At 40.3% G+C, this 17,269-nt stretch overlaps 1 protein-coding gene across 31 annotated transcripts in view; it reads left to right on the forward strand.

The window, feature by feature from the left end:
• BBX (BBX high mobility group box domain containing) overlaps positions 1 to 17,269 on the forward strand; it is a 285,277-nt gene that overhangs the window by 75,188 nt on the left and 192,820 nt on the right. For 5 of the 31 annotated variants that reach the window (XM_051819091.3, XM_051819090.3, XM_089330709.1 and 2 more), the window contains exon 3: positions 15,131 to 15,203. The exons of 24 other annotated variants lie outside the window; for them this stretch is intronic. The gene's annotated coding sequence lies outside the window, so the exon portion shown is untranslated. Of the gene's footprint in view, positions 1 to 1,383; positions 1,675 to 15,130; positions 15,204 to 17,269 lie in introns of those variants that run through there. 2 more of the 31 variants (XM_070072052.2, XM_089330704.1) reach the window with 1 other exon arrangement.

Raw genomic sequence — 17,269 nt, forward strand, 5'->3', positions numbered from 1 at the left:
TCCTTGTGTCCCTATCAGAGGTTTGTTCCTTACGCCAAGACATGCCCGAAGGTGAGATTTGTGATGGCTGAACCCTGTGCCCTGACTTTGTAGAGTGGGAAAAGCTAACCTGCTGTCTGGGGGCCCTCTCAGGCCAGGTACTCAGGAGTTTATCTGGACATGGATTTACTATGTTGTGTGCCTGCATACCCTTGGAAAGTCAGAAACTTCCAAGGCTCTGCAGATCCCAGTTTGAATAGTGGTATGCTAGTAGCCAGTACAAAGGGACTTTGCCATAAACTTTTTGAAGTACTCTCATGTCTTATGGTCTCCTAAATTAAAAAGACAGAATTTGAATCTTGGTGAATAAACAGAACACTGCTGAGCAGGTGAGTGTCATGTTCTTGATTGCTTCCATGATTGTGTCTATGAATTGCCCTTTCCCGAGTGTGAGTTTTATGATCCTGGATCTACAAATTTTCCTGATCAGGGTTGACACCTGAACTGCCTGCAACTTTTCCCCCTGAACATATTATCCTATTTTATGCTGATCTTTCTTATATTTGCTAATACTTTAGCCAAGCATACCTTGAATAGTTTATACTAGGAGGAATTACTTGCAATTTTGCAAACAGTTGGCTGGCAGTGAGGTTACTTTTTGTCTCCTCATTTTAATCTTGTGGATGCAGATCATAAATTATGATAGTACAGGGACCTCACATATAATTTATATATGAAACCAGAGAGGTTAAGCCAGTTGTGCAAGAGCACAGAGGTGGTATAAGAAAAGTAGAATCTGTGTCTCTTAACTTTAAATAGTATACCCTTTGCTACATCATACCTTCTGCTGCCTTTTGCTAAATTGCATTCCTCACCTCAATCCTTTTAATAATATTTCTCCAGGGAACCGGCTAGCTTTTGGTGATTCAGCATTATTTTTTAAATAGAAAGGCATTTACCTTCTCATTGAAGACTTTCTCAAAACAAAAACACTCCTCACCCCTTGGCAATACTTTCCTCTGCACAGTAGGACCCAGCCAGGAAGCCTGGGGCCTGCTGGCCTCAGGGCAGTGGCCCTGGGGGAGGGAGGGGATCTTAACAGGTCAGAGGAGAGGTGGATTGGCAGAGCGGGGTTGGTGGGAGGTGGGAAGCTTACATCATTTCCCTGCAGCTGGGCTCTGGCGGGGGTGTAAGGCCTTACTTTCCCCTGTGCAATAGTTTACCAGATTGACAGGGATTCGTAAAAGAAAGGAAAGGTATGGCAGGATGGATGTTCACCCTGCTCATAAATCTGTGCTATTAGATGAAACTGTCAATAAGTAACCAGAAGCAGCCAGGACTGTGTGTGCTTCGCTCTCCCCCAGCTCAGTTCCTTTCTGCTCCGCCCCATCCCTGCTCCGTGCTGCTCAGATCAGCTTCCTGCTTCTCACGAAAGCTGTTCTCCTAAAAGCTGGTCTGCTCTCCCTGAAAGCATTATATTCCTAAGACTGAGGCGGGTTTCGTGGAAGTATTGTCAGTTCCGTTTTCTTTTGTGGGGTGGAGGGTGAGGCGAGAATTAAAAAAAAAACAAAAACAAAAAACAAACGAGAAGGGGGCAGGCTGGAAAGGCAATATCATCATGAATTTTGTTGTCACATCGTGCCGGTGTTACAACCAGCTCTGTAGACTGCCGCTCTGAAAACATTTCTGTGAGAGGTATGTGCTTGAAAAATGGAAAGGTGGCTGGCTGTTGGTTGTGGAGCACACTGCCTGTCCAGCAGCTGCTCAGATGGCTGTAAGATCGGTGTGCTTTCTAGTGTTTTGATATGGAAAGGGCAATCATTACTTGAAATGTTAACCAGCTTAATGGTGAAAAAACAGTGTTAAATGTGTGCTTCGTCCCCACATCAGGACTCCTGAATTGCTCATTGTGGCTGAATCCGTCTAGTCAAATCCACCGTGTTGTTCCAGCCTCTTTTGGTGGCGGTTGTCTGTAAACAAGATGATGATCTTTAATACCTCGCTCACTATTTATGAACCACATGACAAAGATTAATGAGAGAGGCTTCAAGTAGCCTAGAAGAAGCTTCAGATTTATTCAGAGTTTTTTTGCTCTGACAGATGGTAAAAGTAAAAAGGAAATGGTTGATGTTTTCCTGTAATCTAAAGTGAAAGTTTTCAAGTTTAGCGGCTGTGTCATGTGTAAGTGGAAAACTCAGAAGGGGCCACTAAAATTCAGTGTCATAACCTCCCATCGTTTATGTCTGACCTGTATTAGGGACAGAAAGCTTTTGAATACATGTGAATGTGTCTTTCCAAAAGAGATTAAGAAACCCAATAAGTGTTTTTATTGAGTAATCAGAGAAAGATTAAGAACAAGAATAGAACAAACACCTAAAGAAGCACAGAGAACTGTATATTGGTTACTAAAAATCCCGACCTTTTTGCTGTAGAAAGTCTTAGAAAATGTTTAAAGTAGGAATATATACTTGTATTTATCTTATACATATGATAAAGCTACTAGTGGGAGAGATCACTTAAACCATGAAGTAGTTTCTGTGTGATTTTAATTATTTTATCATAGAAGAACCTGGAGAAGAATGTTAGCATGTTTTAAATTTATCTTACAAAACTTTGGAATTAAGTTGTTTATTTACCTGTGAAGATACTGGTACTGATCTACTCTACAGTGGTGATTAAATCCTTGAAACCTCTTCTTTAAGCTATTATAACCCAATTTAAATTTGTACCTTTAAGAGACTGCATCATTTAAACTTCATTTCTTCTCAAATCTTTGCAAACAGGAGCTAATCTTCATGATCATAGAGGATAACGCTGAGTTTACAAGTTAGAAATATAAGCCATCCTAGGACAGAGAAGACCAGTGAAATAAACCTAACGCTGGCCCCTGTGAAGGAATCCACTATCTCACACTCACATGGTGGCTACCTGATTCTATTTACCTTGGTCATTCTCAAGCATAGTGACACATTAGGAATCCCAGAGGCATTTTAGCTCCTACCCTGTCCCAGGCCCTTCCTCAGAGATTATAATTTAATTGGTTAGGGGTGGGACCCAGGCATTGATAGTTTTAAAGCTATTCCCATGTGTTTCTAATGTGCAGTCAGGGTTGAACACAAGTGGATTACCTGAACATTCCTGGTGCTGCTGATTTTGTTTGAGGTACTGTTTATATCAACACCAAATCTGCTGTGTTGTGTGTCTTCTTAGATCTGAACATGTCCGTCACACCGCAGCTCATGGGTATTGAATGTCATCTTTCCCCCACATCTTAGCTTTTCCGCACTACACTGTCCTTGCTGCTTCAGTCTTCAGGATGTGTTTTCTCCATCCTTCACCATTCTTGTCCCTTCCCCTTCCTGGAATCGCTCACTTGTCAGGATCCCTCTGGCTGTGTGGTGTGCAATGCAGGGTGCAGAGGGCTGCAGAGAATACAGTAAAGCTGTAACCCCCTTGTTCTGGATCTTATGCTTCTGTTACTGGTGGCTAAGATTGCACTGTTGACTCATGTGGCGCTCAAAGTCACCTCAAGCTTGGTTCTTTTTCATATGAACTGTACCAAAATCAGACTCTCCTACTCCATGCTTGTAGACATTTTATTTCTTTTTCCACTGAAGTGCCAAGATTTATATTTATATTTGTGAAACACAAGGGGGAAACCCCAGTGAATCAGTTATTCCGCAGAGAAAGTGATATATCCAAACTATATGCCAGACGTTTTCTGTATGCACATAGCAGCAATTTCACACAGTGATCTAGGCCATCCATTTGGATCAGCACTTCATCGTCTTGTTGATTCAGTCCCTCTTCCCATCTTCTGATTCATTACTCAAAACTTGCTGTTTCGAGTTATGGATCAGTTTGACTACCTAGCCTGTATTAAAGTTTGCATTCAGTACTAGGTCAAATGCCTTTACAGAATCAAAATACATTATATCCATGGTATTCTCTTAGACTATCACTGTTTTTGACATCTTTATTCCAAAGGAAGCATATTGTATCCATCAAAACATTTTTATTGGTAACAGCAGAGGGAAATATTTTACCTCAGAGGAGGTGACTTGTCCAAGATCACACAGTTCACTGCTGTCAAGGCTAGAACCCAAATCTAGCTCTGCTAGTGCTGCTCCCATGATCTTTGCATCAGACCACAAGTGCCAGTACAGTTTGTCATCAAGGTAAGACTTCAGACAACTGAAAGGAAACAAAAACTGCTATGTATTCTTCACTTTTATTTTTGGATACTTAATATTTAACACCACAGCATTTTAATGTATAGTTCAGACTCAAGTCTGTTATTCATTTAGTGTTCTGTCCACAGAAGAGAAAAGGAGGCAAAATATCTAGTCAGCATTCCTCAGGTAGCTGCAGAGAATAGCTCTCAGGAATTTGGGCATTCCAGCTTCCTTTGGAAGGTAGATTGAGATAACACACATGTGCACATGCACATGCGCACACTTACACAGGCACACAGTTGATGGTGGAGTAAACATCACTTTGATCTTAATGAATCACACCATGGAGAACCTTTGTAGATTAAGGGAGTGGCATATATGGCCTGTTTCCTAATTTTTCAGATGCAGGAATTAAGGCATAATCAAGGAAGGCTTGCTAGAGCGGTAGTGCATAGCTGTGTATATGGTACATGAAACATACTAGTGCATAAGCCATACTTAGTATAGACACCTGGGTACCATACAGCTTTCTTCATTGCAATTTCCCTCAGAGAGGAATTGTATTTTACCTTTCTTATTCTCCCACTTTGCCCTTGGGCACTCGTTTCCTTAACAATGTTGAAAATGGAACAGATTTTTCAAGAATATCTATTACTTTAGAAAAGTAATTTTTCTTGCTCTTGACTTATAGGAAAATAAGCTCCTTTTCTCTTGAACAAGTTGGCTTTAAATAGTGTATTTTTTTTTTTAATTTACTTATTTGAAAGAGTTACACAGAAAGAGGAGAGGCAGAGTGAGCGAGGTCTTCCATCTGCTGGTTCACTCCTCAGTTGGCCGCAAAGGCCGGAGGTGCACCTATCTGAAGCCAGGAGCCAGGAACTTCCTCCGGGTCTCCCACGTGGGAGCAGGGGCCCCTGGAGTTGGGCCATCTTCTACTGCTTTCCGAGGCCATAGCAGAGAGCTGGATTGGAAATGGAACAGCCGGGACTTGAACCGGCACCCATATGGGATTCTGGTACTGCAGGCAATGGCTTTCCTGCTATGCCACAGTGCTGGCCCTGTAAACAGTGTAGTTTTAAAAAAAGTTTGTGTGTGTTAGGGGTGGGGAGGTTTTCCAAAGAATGAATCTAACTCAAATGTCTACATCCTCATTAGGGTTCAGTGAGAACTGATTCTAACGCAAGGCTGATCTTAATATTTGATGTGACCCATAGTCAACAATGAGAAGTTTAATTATGTTCACTATGTTGTACTTACTAAGGCAAGAAAATATCCTTTAATATAATTTAGAGAGGTTTTCAATAGCAGTTCTTAAAACTTAAGGTTCTATAAGTCAGTTGGTCATATCAGACTAGGCTATGCCTCCAGCATTTTGGCTAATACACATTTGCTTGTATGTTCTTCAAAGTTTAGAAACTCTGGTTTTGTTAACCTGAGATTGGAATAATAGCAACAGTAATTCTCAGCGAAGCTGCGCCTCCAGAGCATCCTGTGGCTTCCTCTGTGCTGAGAGTTCATGTGTCTGTTTTCTTCTATGTTGTAGCATATCTTAAAATACTCCATTAATGTTTGCTATATTTTTACATGGCTGTGCCTCTTATCTCATATCCTGAAATTTATTCTATGATCCCTTCATTATTTTAGTTTCATAAAGATGCTTTTAACCAGATGTTTTTTTAACAGGAAATGAAGATTGAGACTATATAGAACCTTGAACCATGTATATGAAATCTGTAATATGACAATAGGTAAAGGTATGATTATAGTGGAATTATATATAATATATAGTGGAATTATAGTATATATAGTATATGTTATTAGTGGAATGAGTAGTACTGAGTATGAAACTTGTATTTAATTTAAAACTAGAGATAGTGAAAAAAACATTTATTTTGTTGTAAAATTTTAAAATGTAAATATTTAAAGCCCTAACTTATTTAAATTCCTATTCAAGTCATACTTGTAGACATATCTTTTAAAGTTTCAAGTTACTTTTCATAATACACATTATCCTGTGTTTTTTGTTGTTATTGTTGATTTTTTTTTCAAATATTTATTCATTTGAAAGGCAGAGTGACAGAGATAGAGGTATGGAGAGAGACAGAGATACTCAATCTCTGGTTCATTCCCCACATGATCAAAATGGTTGGGGCTGGGCCAGGCCAAAGCCAGGCACCTGGAACTCCATATAAGTCTCCCACAGGTATGGAAGGGGTCCGAGTATTTGACCATCTTCCACTGCTGTCTCAGGGGCATTAGCAGGGAGCTGGGTCAGGAGTGGAACAGCTGGGACTCCAGCCAGCACTCTAATATGAGGTGCCAGTGTTGTAAGCCGTAGCTTAACCCTTGTGCCACACCACCAGACCCTCTTTTTTTCCTTTGTTGTTTTCATTATTAAGAGATTGGATGGAGCTTGTCACAATTTAGGAAGAATGTTGGAAACCTAAAACTTTAGGGTCAGCAAAATGTTATCTTTTATTTTTTAAAGATTTATTTACGCCGGCGCCGTGGCTCAGTAGGCTAATCCTCCACCTAGCGGCGCTGGCACACTGGGTTCTAGTCCCGGTTGGGGCGCCGGATTCTGTCCCGGTTGCCCCTCTTCCAGGCCAGCTCTCTGCTGTGGCCCGGGAAGGCAGTGGAGGATGGCCCAAGTGCTTGGGCCCTGCACCCCATGGGAGACCAGGAGAAGCACCTGGCTCCTGCCTTCGGATCAGCGTGGTGCGCCGGCCGCAGCGCACCAGCCGTGGTGGCCATTGGAGGGTGAACCTATGGAAAAGGAAGACCTTTCTCTCTGTCTCTCTCTCTCTCACCATCCACTCTGTCAAAAAAAAAAAAAAAAAGATTTATTTACTTATTTGAAGGGCACAGTTACAGAGAGAGGGAGAGACACAGAGAGATAGAAAGAGACAGAGAAAGAGGGAAAGACAGACACAGAGAATCTTCCATCCACTGGTTCATACTCCTAAATGGTTGCAACATCCAGGATTAAGCCAGGCTAAGCCAGAAGCCTGGAACTCCATCCAGGTCTCCCATGTGGGTGGAAAGGGCCCAAGTACTTTGGCCATCTTCTACTACTTTCGGAGGCGCCTTAGCAGGGAGCTGGATCAGAAGCAAAGCAGCCGGGACTTGAACTGTCGCTTATATGAGATGTTGGTATCACAGGCGGTAACTTAACCCAATGCACCACAATGCCGGCCCCCAAATATTATTTTTTACACAGGGAACAACCTCTTTAAAGTTTCTGTGAATTTTCCTTAAATCCTATAAATTAGCAAAGAATTGTAAGAAAATAGTGTACTAGTTGTTAAAGTATTAAGAAGTCATAGTTTGATTATGAATGACAAAGCCTTGTATTATAATTGTTATTATTATTCTTGTATTTAGAAAGCTCCCGAGAAAATGGAGGTCAGGTGTCCAGCCCTTAGGCCTAAGTTGACCCAAATAAAGTACCAAATAAGTATATGAATTATATAGTAAAATATATGGATTTTCCCTTGGCTAATATCTGCATGAATCCTATTTAACAAGGGCCTACCCTTGTGGGAGGTCTCAGAAAACTGTGTTGGAAGTGATGGGTTAGCTGAGATCTGATGAATAGATATTAGGTAGTTCGGTTTGGGAATAGTAGGAGGAGAAGCAGAGGCTCTGAAATGAGAATACCAGGATGCCTTGAAGAGACTAGAAGAAGCTTATTACTGCTGGGCTTTAGATGTGAGGAGGAAGAGTGGCACGATGTCGGTAGAAACCAGAGATTTGGGATTTTGTACTCTTTGATGAGAATTATTAAGCATCATGGTAACACTGAAAAGTATCAAGCTAGGGAGTGAGATGTTTGCATTTTGTAAAGATTAGTCTGGTTGCTACAGGAGAAATGCTTTTGGAGGAGTACAAGTGGAGCTGCAAAAATGAGTCAAGTTGTGGCTGTGGGGATGTGAGAAACAGACTGTATGATTATGTATTGATGAACTTGAATTCATGATGCTTTATGATTGGCTAGACATGTGAGAGTAAGGCAGAGTAAACTGCACAATGACTTGAGCACTGAAGTGCATTGGATGGTATGTAAGGGATATCTTAGTCTGTTCAGAGGACATTAACAAAATACCATAGACCATGTAGCTTATAAACTGTGAAATCTATTTCTCACACTCCTGGGGCCTGGGAAGTCCAGTTTCAAGGCAGATGGAGTGCCTATTGAGGGCTATTTCCTGGTCACACTTGGCACCTTCTCACACTGTCCTCACAAGGTAGAAAGGGCATGGCTCCTCTCTGGGGCCTCTTAAAAAGCCCTAGTCCCATTCATGAGGATCCTCCCTCATGACCTAACTACCTCCCAAAGACCTGTCTCCTAAAACTATCATCCTGATGTTTAGGATTTCAGCATAAGAATTTTGGGTGACACATTCTGTCCATAGCAACTGACACAGCAGATCTGAGGGCTGCAAGGAAAAAGATATGTTTAAAATTGTACATGTTGAACTTGAGGTGCCTGTGAATACTTAGATTGAGGTAGTCATTTAAAAGTAAAATATGTCTGGACTTGAGAAGAGAGGAACTGAAATTTAAATTTGACAGTCACTGGCATATGCTAATTGAGGGATCCAGAATGAATGTCATCAGCTAAGGGGAAGTGTAGACTGTCAGTGTAAATGGACTTGGTAACCTTAGCTTGAGGTCCTGCGAAGGAGATAACCCCAATGGGAAATGGGACCCTAGAGGGGGAAGCAAACACCTACTTACCTGCTTTGGGTCTAACCGTTCTTTCTTGCTCCCTCCCCTAAACTTTGTTTTCTTAACATAATTGTAGATTTTGTAGTTTCAGAAAAAGTACAGAGAAAGCCAGGCTCCCCTTACCTGGACTCCCCCAGTGGTAACATCTTATAAAATGATAGTACACTTATTGCAACCGTGGTGCTGACGTTAAGTCCAGTCAAGTTGCAGAATGTTTACATCACCCCAAGAATCCATAATTTGCTCTTCTTATAGCCCCATCCATCTCCTTCCTCCCCAGCCTCTTTGTAACACCTTACAAACACTGTCATTTCAAGAATATTAGGAAGATAAAGTCAAATAGTGAGTGTTCTTTTGAGATTGGCTTTTTTTTTTTCAACTCAGCATAATTTTTTGGAGGTTTATGCCAGCTTCAATAATTTCTTTTATTGTTCAGTAATTTTTTATTGCTGAGTAATATTCCATGGTGTGGAGATACAGCATCTTATTTTGTCATATCTGTATTTTTTCCATTTTGGAACTAATAAGAAGAAAGCTGCTGTGAACATTCATGCACATGTTATCATGTGAATAAGCTTTCCATACCTCTGTGATAAACTTCCACCAGTGTAATTGCTGGGTCATATGATAATTGCATATTCCATTTTTTTAAAAAAAGAAGCTGCCAGGGCCACTGTAATGTCACAGAAGATTAAGCCACCACCTGTAACACTAGCATCATTTAGAAGAGCTGGTTTGAGTCCTGGTTGCTCCACTTCTGATCCCTCTCCCTGCTAATGCACCTGGGAAAGCAGTGGAAGATTGCCTGAGTACTTGTGTCCCTGCCACCCACACGAGAAACCTGCATGGAATTAGGGCTCCTGAGTTTGGCCTAGCCCTGCCCTGGCCATTGTGGCCATTTGAGAAGTGAACTAGCAGATGGAAGCACCCTTTCTCTCTCTCCTGTGTGTGTGTGTGTGTGTGTGTGTGTCCTTCTCTTTGTGTAATTCTTTCAAATAAATAAATAAATCTTAAAAAAAAAAAAAAAAAAAAAAAAGCTGGGACCAGCATTGTGGCATAGCAGGTTAACCGGCATCCCATATGGGCTCTCATTCCTGTCCCGGCTGTTCCACTGCTGGTCCAGCTCCCTGCTAACGGACTGGAAAAGCAGTGAAGGATGGTCCAAGTACTTGGGCCCTTGCTACCCACATAGGAGACCCAGAAGAAGTTATAGGCTTCTGGCTTGAGCCTGGCCCAGCCATGACTATTGCAGCTATTTGGGGAGTGAACCAGTAGACAGAAGACCTCTCTTTTTCTTTCCCCTTTTCTCTCTGTAACTGACTTTCAAATAAATCTTAAAAGAAAAATTGCCAACTGGTTTTCCAGAGTAGCCATATTATTTTCATTTCCTCCAGAAATTTGTGAATAATCCAGTTTCCTTCTATGCTCATAAGCATTTGGTGTTAAGCATTTTTAAAAATGCTGTTCCTCTAGATATCTAGTGATTTCATTGTGATTTAAATTTACATTTTTGTGGTATTTAATTTTTGTGGTATTGAACATCATGTCATGTGTTGACTTGTCATCTATATATCTGCTTTGGTAAACTGTTCACGTTTTTTGCCTATTTTCTGTTTGAATTTTTTTATTATTGAGTTTTGAATGTTCTTTATATAGTCACTTTATATAGATACTAGTACTTGGTCAGATTTTTTTTTCTGTATTTAACTCATATTTTAAGTTTTTGGTAGAACAAAAGTTTTAAATTGTGACGAAATCCAGGTTATCAGTTTTACCTTGTAAGGATCATGCTTTAGTTGTTAAAGCTAAGAACTCAAATTTACAAGCACTGGATTCTACAGATTTTCTGATTAATTTTCCTAAATGTTTTTGTGGTTTTGCGGTTTACATTTAAGTTCATGCTCCTTTTTGATTTAATAAGATGTGAGTCTCAGGTCAAGCTTCCATTTTTTGCCTGTGGAAGTCCACTTGCTCTAGCTTCATTTGAGTAAAAAGGCCGTCCTTTCCTCCGTTGAACTGCTTTTGCATGTTGGTTGAAAATAAGATAGGTAAGCCTGGGTGGGTCTGTCTCTGGACTTTCTCTTCTGTTCATTGACCTATGTCTGTGATCCTCTACTGATACTACATATTCCTGAATACTATACCTATTCACATGTTGAAATCAGAGCTTATGCTTTTTCTTGTGTTTCAGGATTGCTTTAGCTATATTCCAGTTCCTTTGTCTTCCCATGTAAAATTTGGAATAATCTTTTCTGTATCTACTGTGTCTACAAAAGTCTTGCTGGGATTTTTATAGAAATTGTGTTAAATCTGTACATCAAATTGGGAAGAATTAATATCTTTGCTATGTTTAATCTTCCAATTCATGAGCACAGTATATCTTTATTTATTTAGATCCTTCTTGATTTTTTAATCATCATTTTGTAGCTTTCAGCCTGAATGTTTTGTTTTTCTTTTAAAGTGGGTGTAAATGATACTATGTTTTTCATTTTGATGTTTATATGTTCATTGCTTATATATGAAATATTTTAGTTTTAATGCCAGTGTTACTCATATATAAATTTATGGTTGAATTTTGTGCATTCAATTTGTTTTCTTTGATCTTGATGAATTCACTTACTCATTTTCAAAGGTTGTGTTATAGATTCCTTGAGATTTTCTCTGCAGATAATCATAACGTCTACAAATAGTTTTGTTTCTTCCTTCAGACATATATGCCTTCTATTTCCTTTCCTTGAATACTACATCTGCTAGAACTTCCAGCATTATGTGAATAAGAGTGTACACCTCTGCCTTGTTCATAATTTCAGGAAAAAAGCATTCAGTAGTTTTCGGTTATAATGTTAGCTGTAGGTTACTTTAATATGCTTTTTTTTAGAGATTTATTTATTTTTTACTTGAGAGTCAGAGTTACACAGAAAGAGGAGAGGCAGAGAGAGAGAGAGGTCTTCCATCCGATGGTTCACTCCCTAATTGGCCACAATGGCCGGAACTGCACAGATCCTAAGCCAGGAGCCAGGAGCTTCTTTCAGGTCTTCCACGCGGGTACAAGGGCTCAAGAACTTGAGCCATCTTCTACTGCTTTCCCAGGCCATAGCAGAGAGCTGGATCGGAAGTGGAGCAGCCGAGATTAGAACCGGCGCCTATATGGTATGCCAGCACTTCAGGCCAGGGCGTTAACCCCCTGTGTCACAGCGCCAGCCCCTGATATGCTTTTTAGCAAGTTTAAGTTCCCCTTTCCTAACTTACTGAAAGTTTTTATAATGAATGGATGTTAAGATTTTCTTCTTTAGCCTGTTGTTTCTTCTTTAGCCTGATATGATTGTATAATTCCTTTTTCCTTTTTTAAGATTTATTTATTCATTCGAAAGTCAGAGTTGCAGAGAGAGAGAGAGGGAGAGACAGAGAGAGAGAAATCTTTCATCTGTTGTTCACTCCCCAAATGGCCGCAACAGCCAGGACTGGATCAGGCCGACACCAAGAGCCAAGAGCGGCTTCTGGGTTTGCTATGTGGGTGCAGGGGCCCAAGGACTTGGAGAATCTTCTGCTTCTTTCCCAAACGCATTAACAGGGAGCTGGATTGGAAGTGAAGCAGCCAGGACTTGAACCAGCGCCCATATGGGATGCCAGTATTGCAGGCTGTGGCTTAACCTGCTATACCACAACCGGGTTTTGTATAATTCCTTTTTTTATATTTGTAAATTCTAATTGCTTATGTTTTAGTAGGGATTTTGCATCTATATTCATGAGGAGTGGTGGTTTATGCTTTCTTTTTTGGTACTGTCTTTGGCTTTGATGCTGAAGTATTACCAAAATTGTATTTTCGGTTTTCAGTTTCATTTATTTTTGCTCTTAACTTTATTATTTCTTTAATTTATGCTTGCTTAGGATTTACTTTGACATTTATCCAAGTTTTTGAGATGAGAATGTGAATTATTGACTTACGAGATTTCTTCTTTTCAAAAAAATATATTCAGTGGTACAAATTCCTCTGTGAGCACAGCTTTGGCTGTGTCCTGCAAATTTTGATGATTGTATTTTCACTTCCATTCAACTTTTTTCCTCTTGAGATTTTTTGTGTATGATTTCATAAGTTGATTGTTTAGTTTCAATGTGTTTGATAGTTTTCCTGTAATCTTTGTTACTGATTTCTAATTGTTTTCCACTGTGATCAGAGAACAAACTCTTACTTGATTCCAGTTGTTTTAAATGTGTGGAATGGTTTATTTTGTAGCCTAGTGTGTGGTGTATCTTGGTATGTGTTCCTTGGGTACTTGGGAAAAAAGAACGTGTGTTCTACTGTTTTAGGCTGAACTGCTTTATAAACATTGATTGGATCCTGTTGATTGATGATGTGTGGAGTTCTTATTGCATATCCTTTCTGACTTTCTTCCTAATTATTCTAACTATTGCCAAGAAATGGGTATTGATATTTTTCACTATATTTGTAGGTTTATCTCTATTTTCAATTCTGTAAGTTTTAGTTTTATTTTTTTTTAAGTTTCTTTATTTATTTGAAAGTCAGAGTTACACAGAGAGAGGAGAGACAGAGAAAGAGAGAGAGAGAGAGAGGTCTTCCATCCTCTGGTTCACTCCCCAATTGGCCGCAACGGCCCAGCTGAGCTGATCCGAAGCCAGGAGCCAGGAGCCAGGAGCTTCCTCCGAATCTCCCACGTGGGTGCAGGAACAGAGTGCTGCATGGGAAGTGGAGCAGCCAGGTCTCAGAATATGTAATACCGGCGCTTCAGGCGAGGGTGTTAACCTGTTAAGGCACAGCGCTGGCCCCAATTCTGTAAGTTTTTATTCCACATATTCTGTAGCTTTGTTGGTGGTGGTACATAGGCATTTAGGATTGGTATATCTTTTTGGAGGCGCGGCCCTTTTTCAGATGTAAATGTCCCTTTTAATGTCTGATAATCTTTTTAGCTCTGAAGTCTATTTTTTTTTTCTAAGATTTATTTTGAAAGACAGAGTTACAGAGAGAGAGGCAGAGACAGAGAGAGAGGTCTTCCATTGCTGGTTCACTTCCCAGTTGGCCGCAAAGGCCAGAGCTGTGCTGAAGCCAGGAGCCAGAAGCTTCCTCTGGGCTCCCACACAGGTGCAGGGGCCCAAGAACTTGGGCCATCTTCTACTGCTTTCCCAGGCTATAGCAGAGAGCTGGATAGGAAGAGGAGCAGCCGGGACTAGAAATGGCACCCATGTGGGATGCCGGTGCTTCAGCCCAGTGTGTTAACCCGCTGCACCACAGTGCTGGCCCCTATTTTTTTCTGGTTAATTCATCATTTTTGCTTTATTTTGATTGATGTTTACATGACATACAGTCTTACTTTTTACCTACCTGTGTCGTTGGCATTTGAAGTGTTTTGTAGATAGCATAGAGTTAGATCATGCTTTTTTAACCAAAAAGAGATGGAATTTTATATACATTTTATATATTTATGTTTTGGATTTTATATATGAGAGATGGAGATTTAGAGATATGGCCCTTTTTCATGATTTGTCTTAATTAGTGCCAATTTATCTTGTGAGTAGTACATGTACCTCCCCTTTCTTTATATTACTTTATTTGTAATAACATTACATTTAGAACCACATAAGACAATCCTTTTTTTTTTTTTTTAAAGATTTTATTTATTTATTTAAGAGGTAGAATTACAGACAGTGAGAGGGAGAGACAGAAAGGTTCTCCTTCTATTGGTTCACTCTCCAAATGGCCGCAATGGCCAGAGCTATGCCCATCTGAAGCCAGGAGCCAGGTGCTTCTTCCCAATCTCCCATGTGGGTGCAGGGGCCCAGTCACTTGGGCCATCTTCTACTGCTTTCCCAGGACATAGCAGAGAGCCAGATTGGAAGAGGAGCAGCCAGGACTCGAACTGGCGCCCACATGGGATAGCGGTGCCTCAAGCAAAGGATTAACATACTGGGACACAGCGCCGGCCTCCAGACAATCCTATACTTTGTTTCAGCTATCAAACATAATTTAGGAAACTCAACAGAAGGAGGAAATGCTATTGTATTTTACTCATATTTGTATATACTGCGTTCTTTTTTTTCTTTCTTCTGGAGATTACAAGATTCTTCCTTTTATTTTTCTGTTCTGTTTATTTTCTTCAGCTACTCTTTTTAGAGTGGTTCTGCTGTGAAAATTCTTGAGTTTTCCTTTATCTGAAAGTGTTTTTATTTCCTCTCTTGAAGGATATTTTCACTGGGTATAGGATTCTAGGTTGACAGTTCTTTTCTTTCAGCACTTGAAAAATGTGCCACTCCTTCTGGTCTCCATGGTTTCTGATGAGAAATCCACTGTCATTACCTGTATAGGTAAGGTATCTTTTTTCTCTTGCTGCTTTCAATATTTGGGAGGGAGGGAATTGGTTAATTTTCAGAAGTTTGACTATGGTATGTCTTGGGGTGTGTGTGTATGTGTCTTGCCAAAGTTGGGAGTTTCCAGCCATTACTTGAGTATTTTTTTGACCATGCCCTCTTCCTTTACTTTTTTTTTGAATTTCAATGACGTTAATTTTAGATTTTTTTGCTGTTGTTCTATGGATTCCTAAGGCTTTGTTTATTTTTTTCAGCATATTTTCTTGGGTTTGTTCAGATTGGGTAGTTTCTGTTGTTGTATCTTCTGTTTGAGCAATTCCTTCTTCTTTTCCCTCCCTTCTACTATTGATCCCAAATGCTGAGTTTTTTTTTTATTTTGTTTATTATGTGTTCCAAAATTTCCATTTGGTTCTTTATATCTTCTGTTTGTTTGCTGAGACATTTTATGTTTTCATTTGATTCAGATGTATTCATGGCTGCTCATTGAAGTATTTTTATGATGGCTGCTTTAAAATCTTTATCAAATAATTCTAACAGTTGTCTCCTCTTTGTTTTGTCATTCAAGTTGAGGTAATCCTGGTTTTGGTAATATAATGAGAGTATCTTTTGATTGAAACCTGGCTATTTGGATATTAAGTTGTGTCTGGCTGCATTCTTTGAACTGTTTTAGCAATGTGAAGAGGTGGCTCCATCCGGTTAGTGTAAGATGAGGAGGCTTGATTCCCACTTGGCCTCCGCTGACACCTGATGGGGAAAGGTCTCCGTGTTACCTCTGGGCACTGTAGAAGTTCTTGCCCTGTCATAGGCTTCCACTGTTAACCACCCCACCTGGAAAAGATAGGAGTGCTTCAGCACTGTTGTAATCATGGCCTCCACTGACACTGGGCCTAGGGACAAGAGAGGAGGGAGGGCTCTTTATTGCTGGGCAGCAGTCAAAGTCCTGGTATGTCACTTCGCCTCCTGTGACACCACCAAAGTAGGAAGAGGGAAGGAAACATCACACCTGAGTTGGGGCCAGGAAGTTTGTATGTCCCCCATGCCCTCCACTGCCTGCATGTGTATGTGGTGGGGTCCTCACTTGTTCTCTCCCAGCACCCCCAGTGTGGGTGTAGTAGGGAGGGTCCTCATTTGTTCTCCTCTGCCAGGACCCCCAGTGTGGGATTCTGGCTCATCTTTATTGACTGACAAGGGTGGAAAAGGAGGTTTTCTACTTAGCTGACATCTGTAGGAAAGGGAAACAGTTTTTTCTGTGATGCTTGGCTTGTGAAGAAAAGTTATTATCTGAAAGTCTTTCCTGCTGGGGCTGCCTCTTTTCTGGTCCTTGGACTGGAGAGCTCTGGCTTTTGTTGGGATGTCTTTGTCTGTCTCCATTGGCAGTCCTGGCTTGCCATCCTCTTCAGTACCAAGTCTGGGATTTAGGAGGTTAAAAAAAAAAAGAAAAGAAAAGAAAAGAAAACCCAGGGGATTCACCATTATGTTGTTCCCTGGGTTCTATAGCTGATCTGTCATTTTTCTCCTTTTGAGAGTCTTTCTAGGATTGTTTCATATATAAAGTCTAATATTTTAAATTGTACTTGGTGAGAGGAATAGGATCATGTATATCTGTTCTATCTTTTTGGAAGTGGAATTTCCTTACCTGCTTGTGGTTTGGCAGGGAAAATAAAAACACTGCATGGATTGTTTTGTGGAGAACATAGCTTAGAATTCTGTGCGGAATTGTTAACATGGGAATGGATCTTTCAAAGACAGAGAGTCTCAATCTCAGGCAATTTAGACATCATTCAGCTTGAAGACCCGAGTTGCTGCCTGGTGACAGGCAGTAATTGACATAGTGTTCTTTGATTTTCTTTCCATGTGCTATTTTGATCTTGGCTTTATATATACAGTAGATCAGAAAGCATAAATTGGGTAGGATTACACCTTTGTAAGTCATTTTCAGTCCTGATATTGTTTAGTTGATTCCAGTGTTCTTCAGAGCAGTGATCCAAGTACCTTTCAATCATTCAATTGATATAACTCAACCCTTAGAAATGCTTTTATTCATGGCTGGCGCTGTGGCCTTG

Source organism: Oryctolagus cuniculus, chromosome 4, assembly GCF_051225735.1.
Source record: "Oryctolagus cuniculus isolate XC-2025 breed Fujian yellow rabbit chromosome 4, ASM5122573v1, whole genome shotgun sequence".
Lineage (NCBI taxonomy): Eukaryota > Metazoa > Chordata > Mammalia > Lagomorpha > Leporidae > Oryctolagus > Oryctolagus cuniculus.